A 12,480-nucleotide genomic window follows, 5' to 3' on the forward strand; every position below is an offset into this window, starting at 1 on the left:
TGGGGTGCAGGGGGTTTGGAGAGTAGGGGTGAAAGGAGTTGGGGTGAGGGGTTGGAGAGTAGGGGTGAAAGGAGTTGGGGTGAGGGAGGTTGGAGAGTAGGGGTGAAAGAGGAGTTGGGGTGAGGGGGGTTGGAGAGTTGGGGTGAGGGGTTGGCGAGTAGGGGCGAAAGAGGAGTTGGGTGAGGGGTTGGAGAGTAGGGGTGAAAGAAGTTGGGGTGCGGGGGTTTGGAGAGTAGGGTGAAAGGAGTTGGGGTGAGGGGTTGGAGAGTAGGGGTGAAAGAGGAGTTGGGGTGAGGGGTTGGAGAGTAGGGGTGAAAGCGGTGTTGGGGTGAGGGGGGTTGGAGAGTAGGGGTGAAAGGAGTTTGGGTGAGGGGGGTTGGAGAGTAGGGGTGAAAGGAGTTGGGGTGAGGGGTTGGAGAGTAGGGGTGAAAGAGGAGTTGGGGTGAGGGGGTTGGAGAGTAGGGGTGAAAGGTGTTGGGGTGAGGGGGGTTGGAGAGTAGGGGTGAAAGAGGAGTTGGGGTGAGGGGAGTTGGAGAGTAGGGGTGAAAGGAGTTGGGGTGAGGGGTGTTGGAGAGTAGGCGTGAAAGAGGAGTTGGGGTGAGGGGGGTTGGAGAGTAGGGGCGAAAGAGGAGTTGGGGTGAGGAGTTGGAGAGTAGGGGTGAAAGAGGAGTTGGGGTGAGGGGAGTTGGAGAGTAGGGGTGAAAGGAGTTGGGGTGAGGGGGGTTGGAGAGTAGGCGTGAAAGAGTAGTTGGGGTGAGGGGGTTGGAGTGTAGGGGTGAAAGATGAGTTGGGGTGAGGGGGTTGGAGAGTAGGGGTGAAAGAGTAGTTGGGGTGAGGGGGTTGGAGTGTAGGGGTGAAAGATGAGTTGGGGTGAGGGGGTTGGAGAGTAGGGGTGAAAGGAGTTGGGGTGAGGGGGTTGGAGAGTAGGGGTGAAAGAGGAGTTGGGGTGAGGGGGTTGGAGAGTAGGGGTGAAAGAGGAGTTGGGGTGAGGGGGGTTGGAGAGTAGGGGTGAAAGAGGCGTTGGAGTGAGGGGTTGGAGAGTAGGGGTGAAAGAGGAGTTGGGGTGAAAGAGGAGTTGGGGTGAGGGGGTTGGAGTGGGGTGAAAGATGAGTTGGGGTGAGGGGGTTGGAGAGTAGGGGTGAAAGAGTAGTTGGGGTGAGGGGGTTGGAGAGTAGGGGTGAAAGAGGAGTAGGGGTGAAAGAGGAGTTGGGGTGAAAGAGGAGTTGGGGTGAGGGGGCTTTCACTGCCCATTAATAGTCTCTGTTGAACTATTATGGGGTTTATGTCTGTTTAACTGAAGTCAGACACGGAGCTGCCGTTACTTGCGGGCACTGGGCTGTTGCTGGTGAAATAATATGGACAGTGTTAATGGGGTATAGAGTCATTGGGATCATTCTGTGCTGAACACATTACTGGGCTGCGGGTTTGCACTCAGTTCCAGTGAGGAAATGCTGTTGAAGCACAAAGCTGCTGGAGATTTAAACCCCGTGGGCAATCTCACAATGATGTCAATGTTGCCGGGTGAAAGGTTCCTAACTTCAGGACCCACCTGCCGCTCGTGTGCGCTGAACCTCCTTATCACAGCCTCATAGCAAATCCAGGGACCATTTACACTGTGACCCCAAATCGAGGGACCACTTACAGTAAGGCACCAAATCCAGGGACCTCTTCCATTGAGACACCAAAGTCAAGGATCTTTTACACTGTGACACCAAATCCAGGGACCACTTATACTGAGTCAACAATTCCAGGGGCCACTTACACTGTGACACCAAATCCAGGGACCACTGACATTGAGAAACCAAATCCAGGGACCACTTACATTGAGACACCAAATCCAAGGACTACTTACACTGTGGCACCAAATCCAGGGACCACTGACATTGAGAAACCAAATCCAGGGACCACTTACATTGAGACACCAAATCCAGGGACCACTTACATTGAGGCACCAAATCCAGGGACCACTGACATTGAGGAACCAAATCCAGGGACCACTTACATTGAGGCACCAAATCCAGGGTCCACTTAAACTGTGAGATGGAATCCAGGGACCACTTACACAGTAACACAAAATCCAGGGATCACTTACGCTGAGGCACCAGATCCAGCGACCACTTATACTGAGGCACCAAATCCAGGGATCACTTACACTGAGTCTAAAAATGAAAATCAGAGAGCCTCAGTATGGGGAATGGTCATGGTGGTGAAACCAGCTCCAGTGAGTGCGAAAGGCGGGTAATGGATGAAGATATGATGGTGGAATCAGATGGCGACTGGTGGGGCCTGGTGACAGGTTATTGTCAGAAGCCCTTTTCAGGCAAGCCAATGATAGGCTGTAAGCAGCGCAACACCTGGAACTGCCTGTTCTTGTCCTAAATCCCAAGGTCTAATGTCCCTGATGTCTTTTTCTGTGAGAAATGTAGAGATGAAAAAGAAGGGAAGAAATGAGGCTTCCACAGGAAAGAAGGTACCTTGAATGAACAATTTGTGAGGCTGTTTTGTGACTCGTCTGCATGAGGTTAAAAACATGAAATGAAAAATGACACGTCGAGTGACACTGGCATTGTCAATAGTGGTTTCTAACCTTAATCACTATCTCCTAAGCCTAATATCCTATTGACTACCCCAACCACTAACCACAATCCTAACCAATAACCACAAACCACAACCACTAACACATAAACTTACACCCCAACCCCAGCCCCGAACCAAGGATTGTTGACAGGGATCAATGCAGGAGCAGACGACCTGATAAAGGAAGGGGTTAATTAATAATCTTGTTGTGCGGGGTCCTTTAGGGAAGAGTGACCATAACATGATAGAATTCTTCATTAAGATGGAAAGTGAAGAAGACAATTCGAAACTAGGGTCCTAAACCTAAACAAAGGAAACTACAAAGGTATGAGGAGTGAGTTGGCTGTGATATATTGGGGAGCTTCATTAAAATGCTTAACGGTGGATAGGCAATGGCTAACATTTAAGGAACGAATGCATCAATTGCAACAGTTAGACATTCCTTTCTGGCGCAAACACACAAAAGGAAAAGCAGCCCAACCATGGCTAACAAAAGAAATTAAGGATCGTATTAGATCCAAAGAGGAGTCATATAAAGTTGCCAGAAAAAGTAGCAAGCCTGAGGATCGGGAGCAGTTTAGAGTTCAGCAAAAAAAGGACCAAGAGATTGATTAAGAGGGGAAAAATAGATTATGAGAGTAAACTTGCAAGGAACATAAAAGTGGAATGTAAAAGCTTCTACAAGTATGTAAAAAGAGAAAGATTAGTAAAGACAAATGTAGGTCCCTTACAGTCAGAAACGGGAGAATTTATAATGGGGAACAAGGAAATGGCAGAGCAATTAAACAAATACTTTCATTCTGTCTTCACAGAAGAGGACACAAATAATTTCCCAGAAATGCTAGGGAAGCAAGGGTCCAGTGAGAAGGAGGAATTAAAGGAAATTAGAATCAGTAAAACAATAGTGCTGGAGAAATTAATGGGACTGAAAGTCGATAAATCCCCAGGGCCTGATAATCTGCATCCCAGAGTACTAAAAGAGGTAGCCATGGAAATAGTGGAAGCATTGGTTGTCATCTTCCAAAATTCCATAGATTCTGGAACAGTTCCTGCAGATTGGAGGGTGGCAAATGTAACCCCACTATTTAAAAAAGGAGGGAGAGAGAAAACAGGGAAATACAGACCGGTTAGCCTAACATCAGTAGTAGGGAAAATGCTAGAGTCTATTATAAAGGATGTGATAACAGGACACTTAGAAAATACCAACGGGATTAGACAAAGTCAGCCTGGATTTATGAAAGGGAAATCGTGTTTGACAAACCTACTGAAGTTTTTTGAGGATGCAACTGGCAGAATAGATAAGGGAGAACCAGTGGATGTAGTGTATTTGGATTTTCAGAAGGCCTTTGATAAAGTCCCACATAAAGGTTAGTGTGCAAAATTAAAGCAGATGGGATTGGGGGTAATATATGGGCATGGATTGAAAATTGGTTAACAGACAGGAAACAGAGAGTAGGAATAAATGGGTCTTTTTCAGGGTGGCAGGTGGTGACTAGTGGGGTATCGCAGGGATCAGTGCTTGGGCCCCAGCTATTCACAATATATATCAATGATTTGGATGAGGGAACCAAATGTAACATTTCCAAGTTTTCTGATGACACAAAACTAGGTGGGATTGTGAGTTGTGAGGAGGATGCAAAGAGGCTTCAAGGTCATTTAGATAAGTTGAGTGAGTGGGCAAATACATGGCAGATCCAGTATAACATGGTTAAATGTGAAGTTATCCACTTAGGTAGGAAAAACAGAAAGGCAGAGTGTTATTTAAATGGTGATAGATTGTGAAATGTTGATGAACAAAGGGACCTGGGTGTCCTTGTACACCAGTCACTGAAAGCAAGCATGCTGGTGCAGCAAACAGTTAGGAAGGCAAATGGTATGTTGGCCTTCATTGCAAGAGGATTTGAGTACATGAACAAGGATGTCTTACTACAGTTGTACAGGGCCTTGGTGAGACCACACCTGGAGTACTGTGTGCAGGTTGGCCTCCTTAACGAAGAAAGGATATACTTGTCATAGAGGGAGTGCAGCGAAGGTTCACCAGACTGATTCCTGGGGTGGCAAGACTGTCATATGAGGAGAGATTGGGTCGACTAGGCCTGTATTCACGAGAGTTTAGAAGAATGAGAGGAGATCTCATTGAAACGTATACAATTTTGACAAGGTTAGACAGACTGAATGCAGGGAGGATGTTTCCCCTGGCAGAGGTGTCTAGAACGAGGGGTCACAGTCTCAGTATATGGGGTAATACATTTAGGACTGAGATGAGGAGAAATTTCTTCACTCAGAGGGTGGTGAACCTGTGGAATTCTCCACAGAAGACTGGAGCCCAAGTCACTGAATATATTTAAGAAGGAGATAGATAGATTTCGAGACACAAAAGGCATCAAGGGGTCTGGGGAGAGAGCGGGAATATGGTATTGAGATAGAGGATTAGTCATGATCATATTGAATGACGGCCTACTCCTGCTCCTATGTTTCTATGTTTTCTATGTTTCTAAACAAATATCTCCATTTTGATATAACATGCGTGTAGGTACGCTCTATAACTTTTGATTGCATAGCCGGACAGACAGACAGACAAACAGACAGACAGACAAAACAGACAGACAAACTCGTTTATATATATAGACTAGCTGGGGAGGCCCGGCGGTGCCGAGGCTTTCTCGAGGGCATGTTGTTGTTGGAAGAGAGAGAGGGAGCGACTGGGGGGAAGAGAGAGAGGGAAGGAGAGAGAGAGAGAGGGAATGAGAGAGAGGGAAGGAGAGAGAGAGGGAAGGAGAGAGAGAGAGAGGGAAGGAGAGAGAGAGAGGGGGGAAGGAGAGAGAGGGGGAAGGAGAGAGAGAGAGATGGAAGGAAAGAGAGAGAGATGGAAGGAGAGAGAGAGAGAGGGAAGGAGAAAGAGGGAAGGAGAAAGAGAGGGAAGGAGAGAGAGACAGAGAGAGGGAAGGGAGAGAGAGAGAGGGAAGGAGAGAGAGATTGGGAGTGTGAGAGAGAGAGAGATTGGGAGTGTGAGAGAGATTGGGAGTGAGAGAGAGAGAGATTGGAGGAGTGAGAGAGAGAGAGATTGGGAGTGAGAGAGAGAGATTGGGAGTGTGAGAGAGATTTGGGGAGTGAGAGAGAGAGAGAGATTGGGAGTGAGAGAGAGATTGGAGTGTGAGAGAGAGAGAGAGATTGGGAGTGTGAGAGAGAGAGAGATTGGAGTGTGAGAGAGATTGGGAATGTGAGAGAGAGAGACTGGGAGTGTGAGAGAGAGAGATTGGGAGTGTGAGAGAGAGAGATTGGGAGTGTGAGAGAGAGAGACTGGGAGTGTGGAGAGAGAGATTGGGAGTGTGAGAGAGAGAGAGATTGGGAGTGTGAGAGAGAGGAGAGATTGGGAGTGTGTGAGAGAGAGAGATTGGGAGTGCGTGAGAGAGAGAGATTGGGAGTGTGAGGAGAGAGAGATTGGGGTGTGTGAGAGAGAGATTGGGAGTGTGAGAGAGAGAGACTGGGAGTGTGAGAGAGAGATTGGGAGTGTGAGAGAGAGAGACTGGGAGTGTGAGAGAGAGAGAGATTGGGGAGTGTGAGAGAGAGAGAGATTGGGAGTGAGAGAGAGAGAGAGAGATTGGGAGTGTGTGAGAGAGAGAGATTGGGAGTGTGAGAGAGAGAGATTGGGAGTGTGAGAGAGAGAGAGAGAGATTGGGAGTGTGTGAGAGAGAGAGAGATTGGGAGTGTGTGAGAGAGAGAGATTGGGAGTGTGAGAGAGAGAGATTGGGAGTGTGAGAGAGAGATTGGGTGTGTGAGAGAGAGAGAGATTGGGAGTGTGTGAGAGAGAGAGACTGGGAGTGTGAGAGAGATTGGGAGTGTGAGAGAGAGAGAGATTGGGAGTGTGTGAGAGAGAGTGTGTGAGAGAGAGAGATTGGGAGTGTGAGAGAGAGAGAGATTGGGAGTGTGTGAGAGAGAGAGATTGGGAGTGTGTGTGAGAGAGATAGTGGGAGTGTGTGAGAGAGAGAGATTGGGAGTGTGAGAGAGAGAGATTGGGAGAGTGAGAGAGAGAGAGATTGGGAGTGAGAGAGAGATTGGGAGTGTGAGAGAGAGAGAGATTGGGAGTGAGAGAGAGAGAGATTGGGAGTGTGAGAGAGAGAGAGATTGGGAGTGTGAGAGAGAGAGATTGGGAGTGTGAGAGAGAGAGAGATTGGGAGTGTGAGAGAGAGAGATTGGGAGTGAGAGAGAGAGAGATTGGGAGTGTGAGAGAGAGAGATTGGGAGCGTGAGAGAGAGAGAGATTGGGAGTGTGAGAGACAGAGAGAGATTGGGAGTGTGAGAGAGAGAGATTGGGAGTGTGAGAGAGAGAGATTGGGAGTGTGAGAGAGATTGGGAGTGAGAGAGAGAGAGATTGGGAGTGAGAGAGAGAGAGATTGGGAGTGAGAGAGAGAGATTGGGAGTGTGAGAGAGATTGGGAGTGAGAGAGAGAGAGAGATTGGGAGTGAGAGAGAGATTGGAGTGTGAGAGAGAGAGAGAGATTGGGAGTGTGAGAGAGAGAGAGATTGGGAGTGTGAGAGAGATTGGGAATGTGAGAGAGAGAGAGACTGGGAGTGTGAGAGAGAGAGATTGGGAGTGAGAGAGAGAGATTGGGAGTGTGAGAGAGAGAGACTGGGAGTGTGAGAGAGAGATTGGGAGTGTGAGAGAGAGAGAGATTGGGAGTGTGAGAGAGAGAGAGATTGGGAGTGTGTGAGAGAGAGAGATTGGGAGTGCGTGAGAGAGAGAGATTGGGAGTGTGAGAGAGAGAGATTGGGTGTGTGAGAGAGAGATTGGGAGTGTGAGAGAGAGAGACTGGGAGTGTGAGAGAGAGATTGGGAGTGTGAGAGAGAGAGACTGGGAGTGTGAGAGAGAGAGAGATTGGGAGTGTGAGAGAGAGAGAGATTGGGAGTGAGAGAGAGAGAGAGAGATTGGGAGTGTGTGAGAGAGAGAGATTGGGAGTGTGAGAGAGAGAGATTGGGAGTGTGAGAGAGAGAGAGAGAGATTGGGAGTGTGTGAGAAAGAGAGAGATTGGGAGTGTGTGAGAGAGAGAGATTGGGAGTGTGAGAGAGAGAGATTGGGAGTGTGAGAGAGAGATTGGGTGTGTGAGAGAGAGAGAGATTGGGAGTGTGTGAGAGAGAGAGACTGGGAGTGTGAGAGAGATTGGGAGTGTGAGAGAGAGAGAGATTGGGAGTGTGTGAGAGAGAGAGATTGGGAGTGTGAGAGAGAGAGAGATTGGGAGTGTGTGAGAGAGAGAGATTTGGAGTGTGTGTGAGAGAGATAGTGGGAGTGTGTGAGAGAGAGATTGGGAGTGTGAGGGAGAGAGATTGGGAGTGAGAGAGAGAGAGATTGGGAGTGAGAGAGAGATTGGGAGTGTGAGAGAGAGAGAGATTGGGAGTGAGAGAGAGAGAGATTGGGAGTGTGAGAGAGAGAGAGATTGGGAGTGTGAGAGAGAGAGATTGGAGAGTGAGAGAGAGAGAGATTGGGAGTGTGAGAGAGAGAGATTGGGTGTGAGAGAGAGAGAGATTGGGAGTGAGAGAGAGATTGGGAGTGTGAGAGAGAGAGAGATTGGGAGTGAGAGAGAGAGAGATTGGGAGTGTGAGAGAGAGAGATTGGAGTGTGAGAGAGAGAGTTGGGAGTGTGAGAGAGAGAGAGATTGGGAGTGTGAGAGAGAGAGATTGGGAGTGAGAGAGAGAGAGATTGGGAGTGTGAGAGAGAGAGATTGGGAGGTGAGAGAGAGAGAGATTGGGAGTGTGAGAGACAGAGAGAGATTGGGAGTGTGAGAGAGAGAGATTGGGAGTGTGAGAGAGAGAGATGGGAGTGTGAGAGAGATTGGGAGTGAGAGAGAGAGAGATTGGGAGTGATGAGAGAGAGAGATTGGGAGTGAGAGAGAGAGATTGGGAATGTGAGAGAGATTGGGAGTGAGAGAGAGAGAGATTGGGAGTGAGAGAGAGATTGGGAGTGTGAGAGAGAGAGAGAGATTGGGAGTGTGAGAGAGAGAGAGATTGGGAGTGTGAGAGAGATTGGGAATGTGAGAGAGAGAGACTGGGAGTGTGAGAGAGAGAGATTGGGAGTGTGAGAGAGAGAGATTGGAGTGTGAGAGAGAGAGACTGGGAGTGTGAGAGAGAGATTGGGAGTGTGAGAGAGAGAGAGATTGGGAGTGTGAGAGAGAGAGAGATTGGGAGTGCGTGAGAGAGAGAGATTGGGAGTGTGTGAGAGAGAGAGATTGGGATGTGCGTGAGAGAGAGAGATTGGGAGTGTGAGAGAGAGAGATTGGGTGTGTGAGAGAGAGATTGGGAGTGTGAGAGAGAGAGACTGGGAGTGTGAGAGAGAGATTGGGAGTGTGAGAGAGAGAGACTGGGAGTGTGAGAGAGAGAGAGATTGGGAGTGTGAGAGAGAGAGAGATTGGGAGTGAGAGAGAGAGAGAGAGATTGGGAGTGTGTGAGAGAGAGATTGGGAGTGTGAGAGAGAGAGATTGGGAGTGTGAGAGAGAGAGAGAGAGATTGGGAGTGTGTGAGAGAGAGAGAGATTGGGAGTGTGAGAGAGAGAGATTGGGAGTGTGAGAGAGAGATTGGGTGTGTGAGAGAGAGAGATTGGGAGTGTGTGAGAGAGAGAGACTGGGAGTGTGAGAGAGATTGGGAGTGTGAGAGAGAGAGAGATTGGGAGTGTGTGAGAGAGAGAGATTGGGAGTGTGAGAGAGAGAGAGATTGGGAGTGTGTGAGAGAGAGAGATGGGAGTGTGTGTGAGAGAGATAGTGGGAGTGTGTGAGAGAGAGAGATTGGGAGTGTGAGAGAGAGAGATTGGGAGTGAGAGAGAGAGAGATTGGGAGTGAGAGAGAGATTGGGAGTGTGAGAGAGAGAGAGATGGGAGTGAGAGAGAGAGAGATTGGGAGTGTGAGAGAGAGAGAGATTGGTGTGTGTGAGGAGAGGATTGGGTGTGTGAGAGAGAGAGAGATTGGGAGTGTGAGAGAGAGAGATTGGGAGTGAGAGAGAGAGAGATTGGGAGTGTGAGAGAGAGAGATTGGGAGCGTTGAGAGAGAGAGAGATTGGGAGTGTGAGAGACAGAGAGAGATTGGGAGTGTGAGAGAGAGAGATTGGGAGTGTGAGAGAGAGAGGTTGGGAGTGTGAGAGAGAGAGAGATTGGGAGTGTGAGAGAGAGAGATTGGGAGTCTGAGAAGAGATTGGGAGTGTGAGAGAGAGAGACTGGGAGTGAGAGAGAGAGAGATTGGGATGTGTGAGAGAGAGATTGGGAGTGTGAGAGAGAGAGATTGGGAGTGTGAGAGAGAGAGACTGGGAGTGAGAGAGAGAGAGATTGGGAATGTGAGAGAGAGAGAGATTGGGATGTGAGAGAGAGAGAGATTGGGAATGTGAAGAGAGAGAGAGATTGGGAGTGAGAGAGAGAGAGATTGGGAGTGTGAGAGAGACTGGGAGTGTGAGAGAGAGACTGGGAGTGTGAGAGAGAGATTGGGAGTGTGTGAGAGAGAGAGATTGGGAGTGTGAGAGGAGAGACTGGGAGTGTGAGAGAGAGAGAGATTGGGGGGGAGATAGAGAGAGAGAGAGAGAGATTGGGAGTGTGAGAGAGAGAGATTGGGAGTGTGAGAGAGAGAGACTGGGGAGAGAGAGAGAGAATGGGGAGATAGAGAGAGAGAGCGACTGAGGGGGAGAGAGAGAGCGACTGAGGGTGAGAGAGAGAGAGATGTGGAGAGAGAGAGAGGGAGAGACTGGGGAGATAGAGAGAGAGACTGAGGGGGGAGAGAGAGTGAGACTGGGGGGGAGAGACAGAGCGACTGAGGGAGAGAGAGAGGGAGACTGGGGGAGAGAGAGAGAGATGGGGGAGAGAGAGAGAGACGGAGGAGAGAGACTTTTTCGAGGGCATGTTGTTGTTGGAAGAGAGAGAGCGAGTGGGGGGGGGGAAGAGAGAGAGAGAGAGCGAGTGGGGGGGGCGGTGCAGAGGCTTTTTTGAGGGCATGTTGTTGGAAGAGAGAGAGGGAGCGACTGGGGGGAGAAGAGAGAGAACGACTGGGGGGGGGAAGCGAAGAGAACGACTGGGGAGGAAGCGAGAGAGCGACTGGGGGGAAGAGAGAGAGCGACTGGGGGGAGAGAGAGAGCGACTGGGGGGGAAGAGAGAGAGCGAATGGGGGGGAAGAGAGAGAGTGACTGGGGGGGAAGAGAGAGAGCGACGGGGGGGAAGTGAGAGAGCGACAGGGGGAAGAGAGAGAGCGATGGGGGGAAGAGAGAGAGCGACGGGGGGGGAAGAGAGAGAGCGACGGGGGGGGAAGAGAGAGCGCGACGGGGGGAAGAGAGAGAACGCGACGGGGGGAAGAGAGAGAGCGCGACGGGGGGAAGAGAGAGAGCGTGACGGGGGGAAGAGAGAGAGCACGACGGGGGGAAGAGAGAGAGCGCGACGGGGGGGAAGAGAGAGAGCACGACGGGGGGAAGAGAGAGAGCGCGACGGGGGGAAGAGAGAGAGCGCGACGGGGGGAAGAGAGAGAGCGCGACGGGGGGAAGAGAGAGAGCGCGACGGGGGGAAGAGAGAGCGCGCGACGGGGGAAGAGAGAGCACGACGGGGGGAAGAGAGAGCGCGCGACGGGGGGAAGAGAGAGAGCGCGACAGGGGGAAGAGAGAGAGCGCGACGGGGAAGAGAGAGAGCGCGACGGGGGGAAGAGAGAGAGCGCGATGGGGGGAAGAGAGAGTGCGACGGGGGGAAGAGAGAGCGCGCGACGGGGGGGAAGAGGGAGAGCGCGACGGGGGGAAGAGAGAGAGCGCGATGGGGGGGGAAGAGAGAGAGCACGATGGGGGGAAGAGAGAGCGTGACGGAGGGAATAGAGAGCGCGCGACGGGGGGGGACGAGGGAGAGCGCGACGGGGGGGGAAGAGGGAGAGCGCGACGGGGGGAAGAGAGAGAGCGCGACGGGGGGGGGGAATGTGGCCCGATGGACCCCTGCGAAGGAAGAAGGTAAGATCTCCCACCCCTTCACTCTTTCCCTCCCTGTCCCCACCCCTTCACTCTTTCCCTCCCTCACCCTCTCTCTCCCTCCCCCGTCTCTCCCTGCTTTACTCTCCCTCCCTCTCCTCACGCTCTCCCTCCCTCCCCCCTCTCTCTCCCTCCCCGTCTCTCCCTGCTTTACGCTCTCTCCCTCCTCCCCCCCTCTCCCTGCCCTCCCCCTCTCGCTCCCCTCCCCCCACCCTCCCTCGTTCCCCCACCCTCTCGCTCCCCCCCACCCTCTCTCCCCTCCCCCCACCCTCTCTCCCCTCCCCCCACCCACCCTCTCGCTCCCCCCACCCTCTCTCCCCTCACCCCACCCTCTCTCCCCTCCCCCCACCCTCTCTCCCCCCTCCCCCCCCCACCCTCTCTCCCCTCCCCCCACCCTCTCTCACCCCACTCTCCCTCTCTCCCCCCACCCTCCCTCGCTCCCCACCCTCTCGCAACCCCCACCATCTCTCCCCTCCCCCCACCCCTCTCTCCCCTCCCTCTCTCCCCTCCCTCTCTCTCTCCTCCCCCTCCCTCTCTCCTCCCCCACCCTCTCTCTCTCCTCCCCCACCCTCCTCTCTCTCCTCCCCACCCTCTCTCTCTCCTCCCCTCCCCTCTCTCTCTCCTCCCCCACCCTCTCTCCTCCCCACCCTCTCTCTCCTCCCCACCCTCTCTCTCTCTCCTCCCCCACCCTCCCTCTCTCCTCCCTCTCCCCCACCCTCCCTCTCTCCTCCCCACCCTCCCTCTCTCCTCCCCCACCCTCCCTCTCTCTCCTCCCCCACCCTCTCTCTCCTCCCCCACCCTCTCTCTCTCTCCCCACCCTCTCTCCTCCCCCACCCCCTCTCTCCTCCCCCACCCCCTCTCTCTCCTCCCCCACCCTCTCTCTCTCCTCCCCCACCCTCTCCTCTCCTCCCCCACCCTCTCTCCTCCCCCACCCTCTC

Source organism: Somniosus microcephalus, chromosome 4, assembly GCF_052327205.1.
Source record: "Somniosus microcephalus isolate GS21.2 chromosome 4, FLI_Smic_1.0, whole genome shotgun sequence".
NCBI lineage: Eukaryota > Metazoa > Chordata > Chondrichthyes > Squaliformes > Somniosidae > Somniosus > Somniosus microcephalus.